The following is an 18,536-nucleotide window of genomic DNA, read 5'->3' as shown; positions in this document are numbered from 1 at the left end:
CTGCTCAGTCTAGACCCCTTTTGATCCTTCCACGCCATCTTGGTTAGCACCTCTGTATGGTGGGAACTCTCTGAACTTGATAATGAGACACCTTAGAGCTTCGGTCACAGTGGGTTTTTTAGCCGGAGCTGTTGCACAGACACAAATAGAAATGGGCACACATGCTTGTATTTCAGGCATCTTGTTTATGTCTATGATCATCTTTTAGAAGTTTGTTTTCAGGGAAATTTTTTTTACAGGAAACGCTTATAGCAACATCTATGCTGCCCCCACATCATCTGCTACATGTGTGCGCCTTTTCTGGGTGGGTGCGGATGCGCTCCACATCAATGCACGTTTATGTACAGACTTGGCAAGGAAACCTTCGCATTTTATTAGTTTCTGTCTTTGCATCTGTTAGATGTTTGCCGTGTTATATTTAGCATTTACATCCCCATGTCTGAAATTACCCCCGCCACGTTTGGAGCTAATTCTGGGAAATATATGCTAAAATAAGGTCCACATAAAACACATTCTCTGGTTTCCGTTCGCCTGGCTGTCTCTGATCACTCTGTTGTAACCTGCTAATCAAAAGCAGCGTGGCAGAATGCTGGTCACAGCCCCACTATGTTTAGTGTTTACAAGGCTTAAACTCGGCCCCATTTAGACTCATATAGGCAGAGAGACAACAGATGCAAGCGCACATACACACACGCGGATGTACACAGATTTTTGGAGGCATGCTATATGTATCCATCCATGCAGCCCGCATGCACGCAACACACACTCTGTTGTTCTAATTGGATTTGAGGTGAGACGGTACACGTACAGAGACGACAACATGAGGAGGTTGATGCAGACATTTTGCGTCCAGCTACTAATTTTATATTTTTGCCCGTGTAACTTAAAAACCATCACTCTCCGCAGATCTGGATAACGTGCGTCGATGCAATCAAAAGAGCAGAACTGGATTTGTTCCTCTCCACACTTTTCATGCTAAGAAACAGTGAAAAAATAACAAAAAGGTTTAAAGATGAGTGAAGAAAGAGAAATCTAGGGTTTCATAGCAGCACACTGAACTTGCTCATTGGTAACATTTGTATTAATCACAAATCCAATTTTTAGAAGAGATATTTTTAGTTTTGATCTTTTTTAAACTCTTTTAATTTTTTTTAAAAATGTTTTATAAAAGTCCAGTATTACTGAGCTAGATGAGCAGACTGTTTTGCTTATGCTTGTATTGAGGTTCCTCTACCAGGGAATCTTTGGTACTGAGCACAAATACAAGCTTGCGGCATATTAGTCTGAAAAAATGACAGGCCTGGTGCCTGCGCCGTTGTTTTTACCGGCTGAAAAAAGTTACGTTAGACTTGTCAGCCTCAAACTTTAACAAATGTCTGCATGCTCTCCCGTGCTCTCTTCCGTTGGCCCCCGTGTCGTTACAGAGCATGACGCCTATAGCAGTCAAGAGAGTCGTAGCTGTGCTCCTAAATTAAATCTGAGTCTCAAAGGGGAGAACCGTCCTGGCCACATGCGCACAGACACCATTGCCTTGTGGTGTCTGTGTGTGCCTCTCCTATTTATGTTGGTGAAAGTCCTCTGGATTTATCTGTTAGCGCTCAGAGGCCAGTGTGTGTGGGATCCAAACACGGTGGAATTATGGGCGATGAAGTCAAAGGTCAAGGCCCGCAGCTCAGTACAGTGTGTGTTGCGTGTAAGAGTCTATGTGTATTGGAGCCGTGATGAAACTCGTCAGGGGGGGCGCTCTGCACGGATCATCAGCCGCCTGATGGAAGGTGTTCATGAGGAATTTAGATTAGCACTGAGAGAAAGCAAATGAGAGGAAGAGGGAGACTGCTGGGGGGTGTTGGTGGTGTTGGGGGGGTTACCCTTTTTCTAAAGCAGATCGGATCATCTAATGTTTTAATTACAGTTAAGTTAGCTCCCTTTATATTAGGTTTACATGTTAATTATGCTTTTTCATGACTTTTGCATTTGTTCTTTACATGTAAGCCGCAGGGTTTAATTGCATTGGGTCACTAAAAAATAAAACAAAAGAAAAATAAATCTTGAAATCTTTATCTTCTTCCAAAACGTAGATATTAGCTCTCAGCCATATCACTGTGTAGCCACATGTCCATATCTCAGAGGACTGGCATGGCATGTGTTTACATTGTACAGTCAGCTATAAACCTTACATAACATTAACTCAGTTCAGCAGCCCTTCTCTTGGCATATTTATTATTTTAAAGCCCCAATGATGTTGTCATACTAAACCATCACAATTCAAGACACAAACGCTGAAAAGTAAGAAAAGGTGAAATGTTAGGGTTCATTAAAAGTCCAGCAACAATCCACACACAGAGAGGTATTTTTGTTAGATGTTAAACATATATTGATGACAAGTGAATCCATGTATGAAAAGATGGCGGGAGAGGGAGAGAGACCATATTTCTTTTGGGTGAGCAGATTTTATGGCATATTGCCGGAACCATCGAGTCATAACCTCTGCCTACACTCTGTTTTATTTCAATTACTGACACAAGGTTTTGTATTTGTGCATATAGGTGTGTGTGCGTGTGTGTGTGTGTGGACTCGGATGGAGTGCGAATGCTGTTTATTTGGTCGTGGGTCTAAACCGGATGGAGAGGTGTGGGAAACAGCAGCAGTGGGAGATGATATCATGAATATGCACGCACATACACACTCACTGTGTACGTATACGCTTGTCTGACTGTCTATATGGTTCTTATTGCAAGAAAGGCTCATGCTACATTGGTATCCGAACGCCGTATCCTTCCCAGCAGCATGTCCTGCAGCGTCTTGGTCGTGGGAATGAAGAGCACTAACATGAGGCGGTGACAGGAGACTCAGTAAGTAATTCCTGATGGGAGCTTTTTATTGACCTGATTCTTCATTTCCTTTCCTTTATTTTTTTGCCCTCTCTTATTGGCTTTTATTGGCCAGTAGAAAAAAAGCATAAATGGATTCATTGCACACATAAAGTGAATTATAATTTGAAAATCCATGTACATTTCACAGATTTGTGTAGTACATAACGTCAGAAAACAGCTGTAAAATAGTGTATTACCAAACCAAAAACTGTGTTTTACACGCGTTAAAGCACTGAACTTTTAGTTAACATTAAATCCAAACCTACATTTCCTTATTTCAGCCAAGCTGTATATATAAATATTCCAAGCCACTGCCATGATTCTTATACACAAAGATCTCAGTCCGACTGTTTCTCGCCTCACTTGCAGTCGGTTGCAGCAGATGGCTTCACCTCCCTGAGCCTGGTTCTGCTGAAGGCTTCTTCTTGTTAAACGGCAGTTTTTCCTTCCCACTGTTGCCACATGGAGGTTTTTTCTGTATCAGACAACCTTTCAATATAAAACGCCTTTTGGTGAGTGTTGTTTAAATAGTGCTATATAAATAAACTGTTGAAAGAGGATTAGCCTTCCATTAGCCATTGTATCAGGAGGTTTCTTCCTGTTAAAAGGGAGCTTTTCCTTCCTATTGTCGCCAAAGTGCTTGCTCATAGGGGGTCATATGATTGTTGGTTTTTTCTCTGTATGTACTATTGTAGGGTCTACCTTACAATCTAAAACACTTTGAGTTGGCTGTTGTTGTGATTTGAATTGAATGAAAGCAGGTTTGGGGCACCTGTGCGTTGACTTAACTTTATATAGTGTTTATGATGATAGCAAATATTTTAATTCTGGCAATTTTTAGTGTCACAATGTAATTTTTTAAAAAAGGTGTTAACCTGACCTGAGAGTAACCTCTGCTTCCCAGATATTACCCGCACACATACTCAAGACACACAGAACCACAACTGTAAACAAACAATATGCACAAACACAGGCCGCGTACGTGTCTAAACAAAACACAGCCAGAAACCAACAGTGACCACCACACAGCAACAGGTTACAGATGAAACAGATGGAGCTTCTTCTCTCAGCCAGTTTCATCTACTCTCCTGCCTCCGTAAAGATGCCACCTCGGATAGTCTCGCCTCGCTGCAGGTGTAAGTGTAAGCTTGGGTGTGACTGAAGAGAATCCAGAGCGACCCGGAGAGTTAAAGAGATGAAGGCAGAGAAAGAGAGACAGATGAGCGAGCAGATTAGGCTCGTCCTTGGCGCCTGTCTGTGGTTCTAGTGAACTGATGTGTCACCCGGATCCTGAGGGTGTTGACAGCAGAGCTGGGAAAAAAAGGTTGTTGATGCTACTTGGAGTCATTTTGCTCTTTTTAAGATCTGGGGTGATTGTCTATGTTTTGTCCTCATGGGAGTGGATTCAGGAAGGAAACAAGAGCGCTCTACTCTTCATGTATTTAAGTAGGATTTTAAACTTTGGATGTGGGTGGCAGACGCTGCTTATAGAGTTAAAAATGATTGAAAATCTTTGTCTTTCTTTCTGATTGAAAAAAACAAAACAACAAGTCTATCTTCTTACTTCCAAGCCTCTCGCCTCGTCATGCCTGTGTGCAAATGTGCACAGGAATTCATAAGTGTGAGGGGTGTACATATATTTGTGTCTGCTCGAGAGTGTGTGTGTGTGTGTGTGCATTCCTAGGTGACGCACACATGGTTTTCACATATCTGTTTTACAGCATTTTGCTGTGTAACCCTGACCACTGTCTAACCATCTGTCCTGCTCTCTGGATGCCTGTAATAACCAGTTACCCCTCTCTGTCCTTGCTGTCCTCCCCCCAATCTGGGACACTCTCCTGTCATCACACTCCACTCCCACCCCACCTCAAAGAAAGTCAACGAAAAGCAACATTTTAAAAATGTTTTAATGTGATTTTCTCTTTTGATAAAGTGTGAAATGTTGTGGAATGTTAGCACAGACGTCAAAAATATACATAGAAGTGGCAGTTTGATACCAGACACTTGCTCACACATTAAATATGCACAGTTTTTCATTCACAGGTGCGCAAAGTGAAGCATTCACAGGTGGTTTATTTCATTTCCTTCACACCTTCACACCTGCGTGGCTGATATTGGCCTCAATAGATGGGTTATACTAACACACATACAATTGACACACATGTGCTTTCTATAGGGAAATAGAAACAAAGGAATGCATTCACAACCACTCAGTTATCAAAATGATACAGCTGGGAAAAGTTGCGGCTGTGGGGAGGTACCCATAAGTCTCTGTGAAAAGATAAAAGGACACACACACACACACACACACACACACACACACACACACACACACACACACACACACACACACACACACACACACACACACGTACAGTGACGCTGATGTACAAAGGACAAAGGTGGTTCCTGTGTATTGTATCTGACCTTATAAAAGCAGTTTCCAATCAAAGCCAACCTCTTTCAAATGTACATATGTGTATATATAAATATTTACACACACATATATATATATATGTGTGTGTGTGTATATATATATATATATATATATACACATATACATATATATGTATATATATATGTATATATACATATATATACACATATACATATATATATATATATATATATATATATATATATATATACATATATATATATATATGTATATATATATATATATATATACATATATATATATATAACCTGTTAGCTTATCAATATGCTAATAGGAAAAGTGGAAGAAGAGGGATGGATGGATCTGTCAGCTTTCATCTGAAATACGGTAATTTTTTTGTTGTGTTCTAAAACCTCATGCAATGCTCTCAGTTTTGTTGGGCATCAACACTTTTAAGTATTTTAAGGCTACCATCATCTTTTGTTGAATACAGTTGATTACAGTTGTAATCTGTTAAAGTTAGTGGAAAAGATTCTTTCTCACACGAGTGTCTGTGGATGTTCTGAATATGCTTTGCACCAAAAACCCAGAAGTACTTTAGAGGTTGAATAAATCTTAAATATGTATACGTGCATTTGCTGATATTCAAATGCTGAGGAGGTGCAAATAGAATATCGTGCATGCCAAATTAATCTGCATAAGTTAAAAAATATCTAATGCCATCTAACAAAATGCCAGCCTATCAGCTTCTAACAATGAAAAGCTGGGAGATATGCTGTGGTAACCTAAATAGTGCGCCCCTGGCTGTGCAACTGTTTTGTAGCGTGGTGTCAAATTGCATCGTGTAAGCCTAACCCAAGATACTTTACATACTGTACTTTGTGTGTGTGTTCGTGTGTGTGAAGTGAGAACAACTAACAAGGACATTTACCAAATAATGAGGACATCTGAAATTTTAGACAGGGTGTTAGGAACCTTTTTCAGTTGAAAGACAACATTTAAATTGTGTGCCACTAACCACAGACTGCCAAATGTTATGGCTTCAAAAGCTGGCTGTATCTGTGTTTGAGCAGCCTCATTCTGTGATGTTTCATTGTTTTAAATGAGAATAACTAGTGTGTTTTTTCTCCACAAATGTATGGATCCATGCTTCTCTGAGGCCATCCTCTTTTCCTTCTTACTGCCAGCTTGATATTCAATATCCTGCATCTAATAGATCCACTATGCCAGAGCATCTATGCTTTTTTAAATGGATATATTTATTCACAGAATTATTAAACAAAATATTAAACAAATGTTCTAGCTTCCAAACTAGATGAATCCACCTATTTGTGCGAAAAAATAATAAATATCCTTCATATATGTAAGTATATAATAATCTCTTTTTTTTCTTAACCTCTGTGTAAGTGTGCATGTGCACGCGTGTTATGTTAACAGGCCCATTTCCGCAGATTTCGCCCATGAATGTTTTTGTCGGTTTTAAACTCCTGTGGAAATCCAACCTCTGCTTCCTTTCTGCAAACCCCACAGTCAAAATATACTTGTTTAGGTTTCAGAGGGATTACACAGGGGCTAGCTAAGGCTATAGAGTGTTAGTAGATGGGTCGAGGAGGCTGGGGCGTCTGGAAAACTTTGTGTAAGCGGTAAGCGAGGCAGATCTTAGGTAGAGTTGAAAGTCAGGTTGTTTTGGCTGTGAGGATGGATTTTGCAGGTTTGGGACTGTTTAGCGCAGAAAATATTCAAGAAAATGAATGAAAATTGTCCCTCACAGAACCTAAACCAGATGGAAAAAAAGAGAGAAGGAAAGGATGCGTTTAGCAGGGGCAGGGTGTTGTCGAATGGAGAGTAGCGTACACTTCCAGGGATCATCAGAGACTAATCCCTCTCTAGGGTCATCTGCTGGGGTCATGCCTAAAAAGGGAGAGGTCACAGCAACATCCGGCTCAATGCATTAATGAGGGGTTTATACTGTAGACCAGTGGGTGTGGGTATCTTTAAGTGTTTTTCAATGGTTCTCTTTAATTACCAGCCGTGGCACCATGACTGGTTTGGTTTCCATTCAATCATGCAGTCATGAAACTTTGCAGGCATATGAGTTTGAAGCCTGGAGTAGTCGTGCCCATGAGCAAAGGGTAGGGTTTTGAGTAAAGGCTGGTAAAGGAACAATGAGCCCCCGACTTCACATCCGTGTCCCATGTTGTCTTTAATTTGTAACTCCTCGTATGAAGCCCTGTATCTAAAGGTGGGTGTGGTCACAGCTCAAGTGTTCACACTGTAGTGCGTCAGCTTTACCGTGAAAGGTTAAAATGCTGCACAAAGCAGCTGTAGGTGTGTGGAGTCAGGCCTCAGTGTGTGGCGTTTATTTGCTCGGGTCAAACGGCAGCAGATGGAAGCGTATTGATGACTTGCCCTCTGATCAGTATTATTGATCCGTGATTACAGTGAAAAGGCTTTACTGTATTCAGTTCAGCATGCACACAAACACACTGAAGGAGATACTGTAGCCTGCTTGGGACAAACTGCTCTACGTGTTTACACCAGAGTGTGTGACTGCGGAGCAAGGACAGAGATTAACATGGAACACACACACACACACACACACACACACACACACACACACACACACACACACACACACACACACACACACACACACACACACACGCACGCACACACACCAGCACAAACATTCCCAGTGAAACACAATGAATTACAGATAAAGCCCAGACAGAACATGTTATACAGTCACATTTAATTTTCAGCTGTTGTGTGTTGTGGAGACTGCACAATGTTGCTTTGTAGAAGTGCATTAAAATGCATAAGAGTGAGAAAATGCCTAATTGTTTTTTATTGACTTTCCTGCAGGCCCAAGACAGACAGTCAGATCCCTTCATATGTCGAACAGTCCGCCCATCTGGTTAAACCTCGCTGCTGCTTGTGATTAGCGATGTGCTTTTATACAGCTGAAGTCATGATTAGATCATTTTGTTTTACAAATGTAGCATTTCAGACCCTTTGATTGCTCAGCTGGTAGAGTGAAGGACTGTAGCGCCATCATAGACGACATCCTTAGGTCACTAGTTCAGTTTCATTAATTTACAGAGACTATCCTATGTTGACAGGCTTACAGTTGTCTGCATCAGGCCAACGCGCTGCATGTAGCTGTAAGTGGTGTGTGGGAGGATGACATCTTTTATGGAATCTTTTAAATGGTTTGGACTTAAAACTTAACAGAAATCAAGCTTCATATAAAATTAAATGATATTGTGTTCTGAGACATGAGATTTTTAAAGTAATGTCACACTGCTCACCCGCACATATATGAATAAGTATAAAATTTTCTCTGTATTATTGTAGGGTCTTTACCTTACAATAATACAAAAAGTGCAGATGCTGCAGGGATTTGGTGATATATAAATAGAATTGATTTGAATTTAATGAAAAACAGCTTTCATCACCTAATTTTGTCAATATATAAAACTGGAAATTGTTTAGATGAAGCCATGAATGGTTTTCTTAAAACATAACTGTCTGATAAAACTTCAAGTTGAAAACAGGATTGTTCGGCTGTTGGGCTGCACACAGTAGCATCATAGTTTTTATATTCCATATCCAGTCTTTACTTATTTTAAAGGAAGACATTGTGTTGGTGTTAGATTTGCAAATGAGAAATACTAATGTAAAAATAGGCCCCAAACTACATTGTTTTCCAGAGGGATAGTGTGAATACTATGTGAAGCCACGTTTTGTTTTATTGCCTTTTTACAGATCGCTTTTAATATTTGAAGAATTAGAAGATAATGACAACCCCCAAAATGCAGTTTTATTAACAAGGAAAATGTTCTATAACTCCAAACGATGTATAAGCAAACCTTCAGCATACTGATGGACTAAAACTAGAAAGCAAATTTATATAAAATTGCAAAATTGCAATCATTTTTTTAATTTTAAAAAATTGTGAAATTTTCATTTTTGATACCATCAGGAAACTTCACTACTTAATGACTTAAAGTGGGACTTTTCTTTGAATATGCCTTGTACTATTTTAAATATTTTCTATATTTAAATAATGTAACATTTTTCTGATAGACAAAATAAAAAAGAAAAGAAACACTTAAATGTTTATTTTGGACATTTTCTTTCCTTGGGTCTGAAAGAAGACATGTCACTGAAGCAAAATAACCCAAAGTGTTGGACCAGTATATAAAAAAGCTTCCTGTGGCACATAAATGTCACATTATACAATTCTTTTCATTCCCCATAATATTTTTTTTGTACTTACCTTCTAGATCCAGTGTTGTTTACCCATAAAGCAGAAGTTCCGTTGACATTTCAATAATTTAGAATAAAAGTATACAGGTTTGTATTCTTATTTAAGTCAGTACTAACAAAATTGCTTGATAATAATTGTTAAATAAAGGTTGTGAGTTTTTATTGGTTGCGGTGAGGCCTGTATGTGGTTGGCTGTGAGCCAGGCTGATTGACAGCTCTACCTGGGTGGCAGGAGGCAGTGACAGCTCTGTCGCTGTGGAAACAAACACAGCAAACCTACCGGCCAATCAGAGTCGACCGTGAACTCCGGGGATTCGTCTAACACATGCCGAAGATTTCCTCAAGACTAAAACACACATAAACACACACATATTCTTCTATGTGCTGCGCTGCTGCGTCGGATATATGAGCGTATATGTGCTAAAGTTGAGTTGATGTGTTCTTTCTCCCCGTGTGGTGTGGTCTTCTTTCGACACCATCTCTGGGTCGTTGACGTAGTTGTCATGGGAGAGTGCTCTCCGGACCCACATACGCTCCCGTACACATGCACACACATCAGGGGACAAGGGTCAGCTTGTATTAAAAGACCAAATAAACGAAGTGTTCGCACCGCCAACCCACCGCAGACGAGCACAAAGAACTCGAGAAAGTGACAGCAGGAAAGAGGTGGATGTTAGCTGTTGGAGGGGAGCTGCTGAAGGAGAGATCTTTCATATCTTGGGGCAGCAGTTTGGATTGCTTTGGGTGGTGTTTCTCACCTGGATGGTGCAAAGTCATCTACCGTGCACTGTTTAGTGCCATTTGAACATGATTCTGTAGTTTACCTGAACTTTGGTCTTGCTGTAAAAGACAGTAAGTCACTTTTAATCAGTGTCCTCAAAGCACACTGAAGAAACAGATGTACCGGAGCATCTAAGCCTGTCATTAGATGGGCTGTCGTGTCTGTCAGCTGCAGAACTGTGCTGCTATCTGCTCAGCTGTCCTGCTTGTCTGATTACTTACTGTAAAAGGCTGGTGTGTGTTTCAGACATTCAGTGTCTGTGTGCACACTTCGTCTATGTAACAACTTGACATTTTTGTGTTTTTAGTGGATCTAGGAGAGACCGTGTCTCCTTGCTTTCCTCGTCAACCGTCTTGCTCTCTGTCTCATTCTGTCCCTCCTACTCCTTGTTTTCCGCATATTTATCTATTTCTCTGTCATTTTGTTTTGCTTTACCACATTTCCTTTCAACTCCACATATTCCTTCTGTGTTTATTTCTTTCTTTCTCAGTTTTCTCTCTGTTTCTGTCTCCTTCTCTCCTGTCTGTCCTATTTCCCCCCCCCAGCTGTTTTTCTCACTCTCAAGCCGCCATAAATCGCTCTCTTGTTGGCTGTTGAAGTGTGAGGAATGGCAGATCTGATGGTTTCTCACAGCTGTTACAGGCGTTCCCAGGTTCACCTCGCTGCACTGCCCTCTGTGGTCCTGGCTTTCAGACCTGAAGGCAAAATATACAAGACATGAATAGGGTTTTAAATATTTGAACTGCTTTGATGTGAGCTTGACTTATCTTGCCAAATAGTCGAGAGAGTTAACACATCTCATCCAACAATAAGACAAATCAGGCCCTATTTTTTAAGCTTGTGCCAAACAATGGTTTTATTTGGGTCTACTGGGTTTGTGGATTGCAAAAATATGTGTAAACTAGTTCAATATAAAACTGTTAAGCTAAACTTAAAATCTGTCCAAAAGTAATAAAATGTATTTACTGGTACATCTAAAGCTCAGTAACTACATAAACTGTATATACAGAGGTAACTAGAGACACCATGATGTCGCCCATTGGTATGTGGACTACTGTTTTACACCCTGGACTTTAACATTTATCAAACTGAGGCACTGGGCTGTCAATCATAAGTTGGCCACGCCCTTAAATAATCCATTTACTTTGAAAATAGGATATCGATTGAGCAAATAAACACCAACTGTAAAGAAGGTCTGAAACTAGCAACTCAGACTAAAAACTCATCAGGAAAATGTCATAAATCAGAGGAGCTGCGAACTCATTTTCTTATAAACGTCTATACGATCGAACTTCTTTTTGGAACCACATTTGTGAATCAGGTTTAAGGCATTCTGTTACATATAGGGCCAGATTTACTAATGTTAACTGGGTTTGGTGTAAAAAACAAACCAAAAAAAGTACTGGTAATAATTACAATGACAGCACAGTGACAGTTTTGCATGTAGGAGGTGGGACGCAAAGATTTTTCTGTTTCACCCTGTTCAAATATATTTCTATGAGTTCTTTTCTCAAGGTGCAAACAACAGGGAGGAGAATATTTAAATCGGACATGCAAGCTGATTTATTAATGTTTTTGACACACATTTTGTGGCTAATTGCCAAGATATTTATGCCATGTCCACACTAATCTTTTTCTCTCCGTTTTGGCCTTCCGTCCACACTGAGACAGCATTTTTGGTCAAGGAAAACTGAGCTTTTTGAAAACGTTGTGGTTTGCTCTTAATTTGACAGCCCTATTAAAGATTAATATCAGTCTGTACATGCTCCAGATAGCCTTTCTTCAAATTCTTTAATTCTCACTCGCTTTTGCAACTTTGTACTTTTGTGTTAATCGCAGCAACAACTCCACCTCACTGTCAGTCCATTTAAAAAACTCAACATTTTGCCGCAACGTACCCATATCTGTTTTCAGGTGATTATTAAAGGAAAAGCAAAATTCTCTTTAACTAGGGGCACATTATAAACTGTAAATTATGCCTTTCTGAATCTGTCTGAAACTAGCAGTGATCGCTCCGTTGTTGCATGAAGATGCAGTGTACTGTGTCAGCACAGGCTCGCAGCACATTGCCAAATATCCTCTTGCCATTCCCTACCTCTCAGCAGTGCTCCTACCCCCACTGACACACACACACACACACACACACACACACACACACACACACACACACACACACACACACACACACACACACACACACACACACACACACACACACACACACACACACACCGCCCTATTCCAGGACCAGGACTCAGAGCACAGTGTGATCTGATGCCCAGCATGTGACCCCTCCAACTATGCTGGCAAAGCAGCATGTGCTAGTCCACCTTTACATGAAAATTGATTACCAAAATAAGAAATATGAACAAGAAATACAAAGTATCAGTGTGTTGTAATGCAACTGAAACCTTGACTCTTCAGCACTTTTTGTGTGTCTGCAGTGGCAGGAGCACGAGAGACACGGATGGAAGACACCAGATCAGATCATTATTATCACCAACAGGAATAAACAAGTTGTGACCTCTCTGTTTCTCACCCCATCCCTCTTACTTACTCCCTCCCTCCTCAGTTTCACTCCCTCAGTGCTCTTTCGCCCTGCCACCTCCATCTCCCCTGTCATCTCTTCCCACAGCTCCCTCCCGGTGTTCCTCCTTCTCTCCTTGCCCCCATTGAGAGAATAGTGATCATGTCTGGCGTTTCATCGGCTCTTTGCACTTCTCTCCTCTATTAAGATTGATGGACTGCTTGGCTATAAATGAGCATGCTAAGACTTGGACAGGGCCACGGTCAGGCAAGGGCTACATCTATAAACCCGCACACACACACCCACACTCAGACTCTCACATGCACTCTCTTTATTAGCAGCAGAATGTCTGAGCTGGGGCCCAGGAAGGACGTGACAGTATGCAAACATAGAAAACACATACATACATACAGACATAACTGCTTACACAAACCTGCCTATCACCTCCAAAGATATCTGCTGTAAACTGGTGGTCCTGAAGTCCAATACTTTATAATCAAATTAAAAACAGTATTTCAGTATAATGTCTTTTCCAAGACCTCCTTAGAATGCCAAAAGGGGAAGATTAGGCATGAAAGGCTTTTTTTTCTTATCATTATCATCATTTGTTATCTGTGGTGAGCAGAAATGCTTTGTTTCATTGCTCATCCTGCTTTGTCACCGTTAAAGCCATATCTCGACAAGCTGTAGCCAACTGATCTTGTCAAAGTGACGATGCTTATCCTGCACAAGCCTAGAGTCCAACGTATTTTCAGACAGACATTCCTCTTTTACCTTCAGAAATGATTTAATTCTTCATGGCACAGATTCAACAAGGTGATGGAAACATTCCTCTGAGATTTTGGTCCACATTTACATCATGGTGTCACACAGTTGGACCAGATTTGTTGGCTGCACATCCACGATACCAATCTCACATTCCACCACATCCCAAAGGTGCTGTGTTGGATTGAGATCTGGTGACTGTGGAGGCCATCTGAGTACAGTGAACTCATTGTCAGGTTCAAGAAACAAGTTTGAGATGGTGTGTTCTACTCCAGAAGGTGGGTACACTGTTTCATAAAGGGATGAAAATTACCAGCAACACTACTCTGGTAGGCTGTGGGTTTAAATTATGCTTACTTGGTATTAAGGGAACTAAAGCGTGCCAAGGAAATATCCCCCACATGATTTACAGCTCCACCAGCACCCTGAGCTGTTGATTTAAGGCAGGATAGGTCTATGCTTTGATGTTGTTTACACTGAATTCTGACCCTATCACCTGAATTGTACAGCAGAAACTGAAACTCATCCGACCAGGCAACATTTTCAGTTTTCTGTTGTCCAGTTTTGGTGAGTCTGTGTGAATCGTAGCCTCGGTTTTATGTTATGAATTGACACGAGTGGCACTTGGTGTGGTGTTCTGCAGCTGTAGCCCAAATTCTGCAGGTTGGATGTGTTTTGCATTCAGAGATGCTCTTCTGTGTATGTTGGTTATGATTTTTATCAAATACAATACCTTTGTTCCTTACGCCGCAGATCACACATCCACAAGAAACTTCATAGCATGATTAAAGGGAATGTTATGTTCTGGGATTTACGTCTTACCTATTAGATTATAAATGCCACTGTGATCTATTTTAAGGTTCAGAAGTTACAGAAGTTCCTGTTTAATTGTTGATTTTGGATTTTGTCACGATAGATAGATAGATAGATAGATAGATAGATAGATAGATAGATAGATAGATAGATAGATAGATAGATAGATAGATAGATAGATAGATAGATAGATAGATAGATAGATAGATAGATAGATAGATAGATAGATAGATAGATAGATAGATAGATAGATAGATAGATAGATATGTTTCTGTGGTACTCTGTTTAACAAGTGCTTACATCCAGTGCTAATTTAAGTTCCCAAAAAGTCCTTAGCCTTTAAAACTGTCCGCTAAGGCAGCTGTGAATAACTGTCCTGCGTTCGGTTATGTGTTGGCTAGAGGACTCAGGAGGGACCGAGCTACAGATCACATGCTTAAATAACTGATAGACATTTACAAGGCATTGCAGTGACTCTTCTTTCCTTTTGGCTGGACACTCAGTCTGTCAGACCTTCTCAATGTCTCACACAAGCACGATGCGTTACTCACTATGAAGTCTACATGTGTATTCCCATGAATGTATTTTGCATATTTCTATCACTGTAGAACTAGAGGGGGGAGTGAGAGGAGTTGTTTGTGCCTTCTTTATTGACATGGAAAGATTACAGGAAAATATTGTGTCATAATTATTTCTCAACACCTCTCTCATAGATCAGAGTTCATGGGGTGTCTAATAGGGGTGCATTGAGAAACTTCCCGGTGGAGCTTGCTATAAATCAGTTTAGCTTGAGCAGATTTGATGACAAAGAATTAATAGCTGTAAAGGACACCCTGAGCCTAAACGTCTAAAAGTCAACTGTCATCAAATACCCACGGGGCTATTAACAGGTCACGCAGGTGTAGCTAAGCTGAGCCTGCAACATCATCAGCACAGTTACTACCCCCCGAAGCGCCCGGAGCACAGGTGCACCCCCTGGAACAGCGGCAGGGGCGGAAGAACCTCTTTGTCCAAGTATTTGTCCTCTTCCTTCATCCTGGTGAATCTTTGGCTCTTTAATTTGAGACACACAGCGACACACGATGGATATAAGATGTGAGATCCTGAATTGTCAGCTGGCATCTTTCGCTAAAATCCAGCTCTCAAGTGTTGACAGATGTTTTAATCTCATTAGAACATTTCCTACTGGGAAACCTATAAGGTTCCTTTCACATTCAAGAAACTCAAGGCTTTTTCTTTTTCTTTTTTTTACACAAACCGCCATTTGTAATTCTAATATGCTGTTCATCAGATACAAACAGACCTCTTTTTTGCCTCGGACCGTTGCAGGCATATTTGCCAAACCTTGTTCTGTGCTCAAGGGGAACTTTCCTGTCACTGCCTAAAATGACCTCACCTGTGGACTCCCCGGTTTATATGCTTGGTCACGTACAGCAGGCCGCAACTCCCCTCTGAGCACGCTCGACCACGTGGTCACGTTGTCGGCCCGTATGCTAATGTGCACTTCAATCACACAGAATGCTAAAACCACATAACTGCCCTCTATGCAAATACTGACTTCTGTGTTGAATGCACCGGGCAGCCAATTCCCCGAGGGAAGAAATGAAATGAGTATAGAGGAGAAATATGGTAAACGGGTTTGCTCACTGTTGAACGATACCACAAACATTAAACTGGAAAACATGGAAAACATTTTTAAGGCATTGCAGTTTTCCCTGCTTAATTATTATTCTTTGATGTTATTGTTCATATTTAATAGAAGCCACTCACTTTATCCAACATGTTAAAAGATACATAAAATAAAAACACCTTTTACTCTTTCTCAGCTAATTCAAGATCCCAAGTGAACCTTGCTCCAAAGAACTGGCGTTTGATTATGAAGGGTACTGCTTTTTCAACAGGGTGATCTGTGATCTGTAAAATACATTTTAATTGCACTGCAGACAGAAGTGCTCTTATGGTGAACTGTCATCACTACTGTGGGGTGTGTATCCATGGTTACCAAGGACACATAACTGGGTAACAAAGGAGAAACTTGCTGCAGATGGAAGAAGCTTGCCTTTAAACTTGTGTTTAACATCGTGAAAGAGTCTGTTTGAACCCAAACCATGAGTTCTTCTTTCCCCCTTAAACCTAAGTAAATACTTTTACTACATGTATTTATCACTAACAGAGGAGGTGAGGACAAAAATAATAGCAAAAGTGCAAAAACGTGGTCCCATACAGGACTCGACCCTTCAAATACAGACTTCTGTAGGTTTCGTTCTTCTACATGATAGAAACAACAACTTAAAGGCTTTTCTTTGTGCACTGGATCGTGATGCTAAGGAAACATTAAATGGAAAAGCCTTGGCTGGTGTAAATTTAGCTGCTACTAAGTTCTTGCCTTAGGATGAGCTGCACCAGCAACCCTTCAACCTTTTTTTATGGAGGAGAACAAAACCACTGGGAGCTAAATCTGTCAAAGCAGGTTGCAGATGAGAATAATCTTAGTGTTATATTAGCTTACAGAGTTTCTGGATATCTTCGCTCAGATGCCCCAAATGTAGAATGTTGTACCAGAACTTTAACTCTTTCTTCTTGAAAGCCTACTGGGAGTAACCTGTGAAGCTCTTTTCTGAACTGAGTGCTTTCCATCATATTTCAGGTCTGCTTATAGAAAAAACATAACTGGGTTTGCATCAGACGTTAGTGAGGGTGGTCTGTGCCTATGCAGCTACCCTTAGAAAAACCTGTTCTAATGGTCATCAAGCTATTGATATATACTGAGGTGTCAGAACTCATTACTAATGGTACATGGGACAAAATCAAATATGTCGAAATGATGACCATAAACACTTTTTGTTTGGGTTAGGGTTAGGACTGTGGACTGTGTGGGACCCAGCTCTCATAACCAGTAATGATGCTTCACATGAAAGTTGTGTCAAGCTTCAATCACAAGTCAGGATTTCCAGTGGGGTCAGAATGGGTCATGTAAGGAGTGATCCAATTGTAAGTCAGTGCAGAGGGTTGCAAAGAGACTATTTAAGGGAAATTAAATCTGTGTTGGGTTCTCCTTTTGATGGGCTGAGTTGCAAAACGTTTTCATCACAGCTAATAGTTGCTTTAGTGCAGTCACTGAAAGTTTATGTAAATATATTTTGATTTGCAGTAGTGCATCAAATGAAATGGCTGACAGCCAGTTTACCTGTTTAGTATCATCACAACAACATACAGTACTAATCTTTCCGTCCAGCATCAGCTCTTTTTGTACTCTCTCATCCAAGTTGCATATGCCTGAGCTGGCATGAACGCACAGCCTTTAGAAAGAAGCCTGATATCTCTCAGTACAGTGTCATGGTGAGCTGCTTTGGCAGTACTGCTAGTGTATATTTATGTGTACTTAATGTTAACAGGAAGACAAAGTAGTGTACTCAAATAATAACAGATATTACAAGTAAGGATGATAAATAGTGATTTTTATTAACCCTGCAATGCCAAGTGTGTCATACTTGATAGCTGAATACTTACTTGATACTTACTTGAAGTTTTTGTGACATTTTGAGAACGCTACATCGTCAGCACAATAACATTTTAAGCAAAAACTGTATGAAAATGATGGATGTAGCAAAAAATGATTACAAATTAATGGTCATAATTGTTCATTGTAAATTGATACATTTTAATTGTAAAATGCATTCAAATACCAGCCCACAGCCCCGGTCTTCATCTACCTCATATTGTAGATATAATCATGCATCTGAGAATCAGCTGGAAGTTACCTGCTCTGTTTATAAATTACAAATGAGGCAAATTTGTGTTTTTCTCATGAACACCGTTTGTCCCCCTTAATTTGTATTTTTTTAATTCAGTAATTGAAATTGAAATCCACTCATCAAGTTGTAATTCTTTACAAACTTTTTGTTACATTTACCCTTTTTAAAAACCTTTAAATAATAAAAATGTGACAAATATTATATTTGTACTTTTTTCGATTTTTCTGAATTTTGATCGGTGACACTGACTGTGAGAAGTTTTCGAGTGATTTCCAGCACATTTGGTTACAAAGTGTGCTGAATAAACATGTGAGGAAAGATAAGCTGTGGTTGTAGATTTCATAGCGCTTTG

This window comes from Oreochromis aureus, linkage group 15 (genome assembly GCF_013358895.1).
Source record: "Oreochromis aureus strain Israel breed Guangdong linkage group 15, ZZ_aureus, whole genome shotgun sequence".
Lineage (NCBI taxonomy): Eukaryota > Metazoa > Chordata > Actinopteri > Cichliformes > Cichlidae > Oreochromis > Oreochromis aureus.
Note: the sequence above shows the minus strand (reverse complement) of the source record.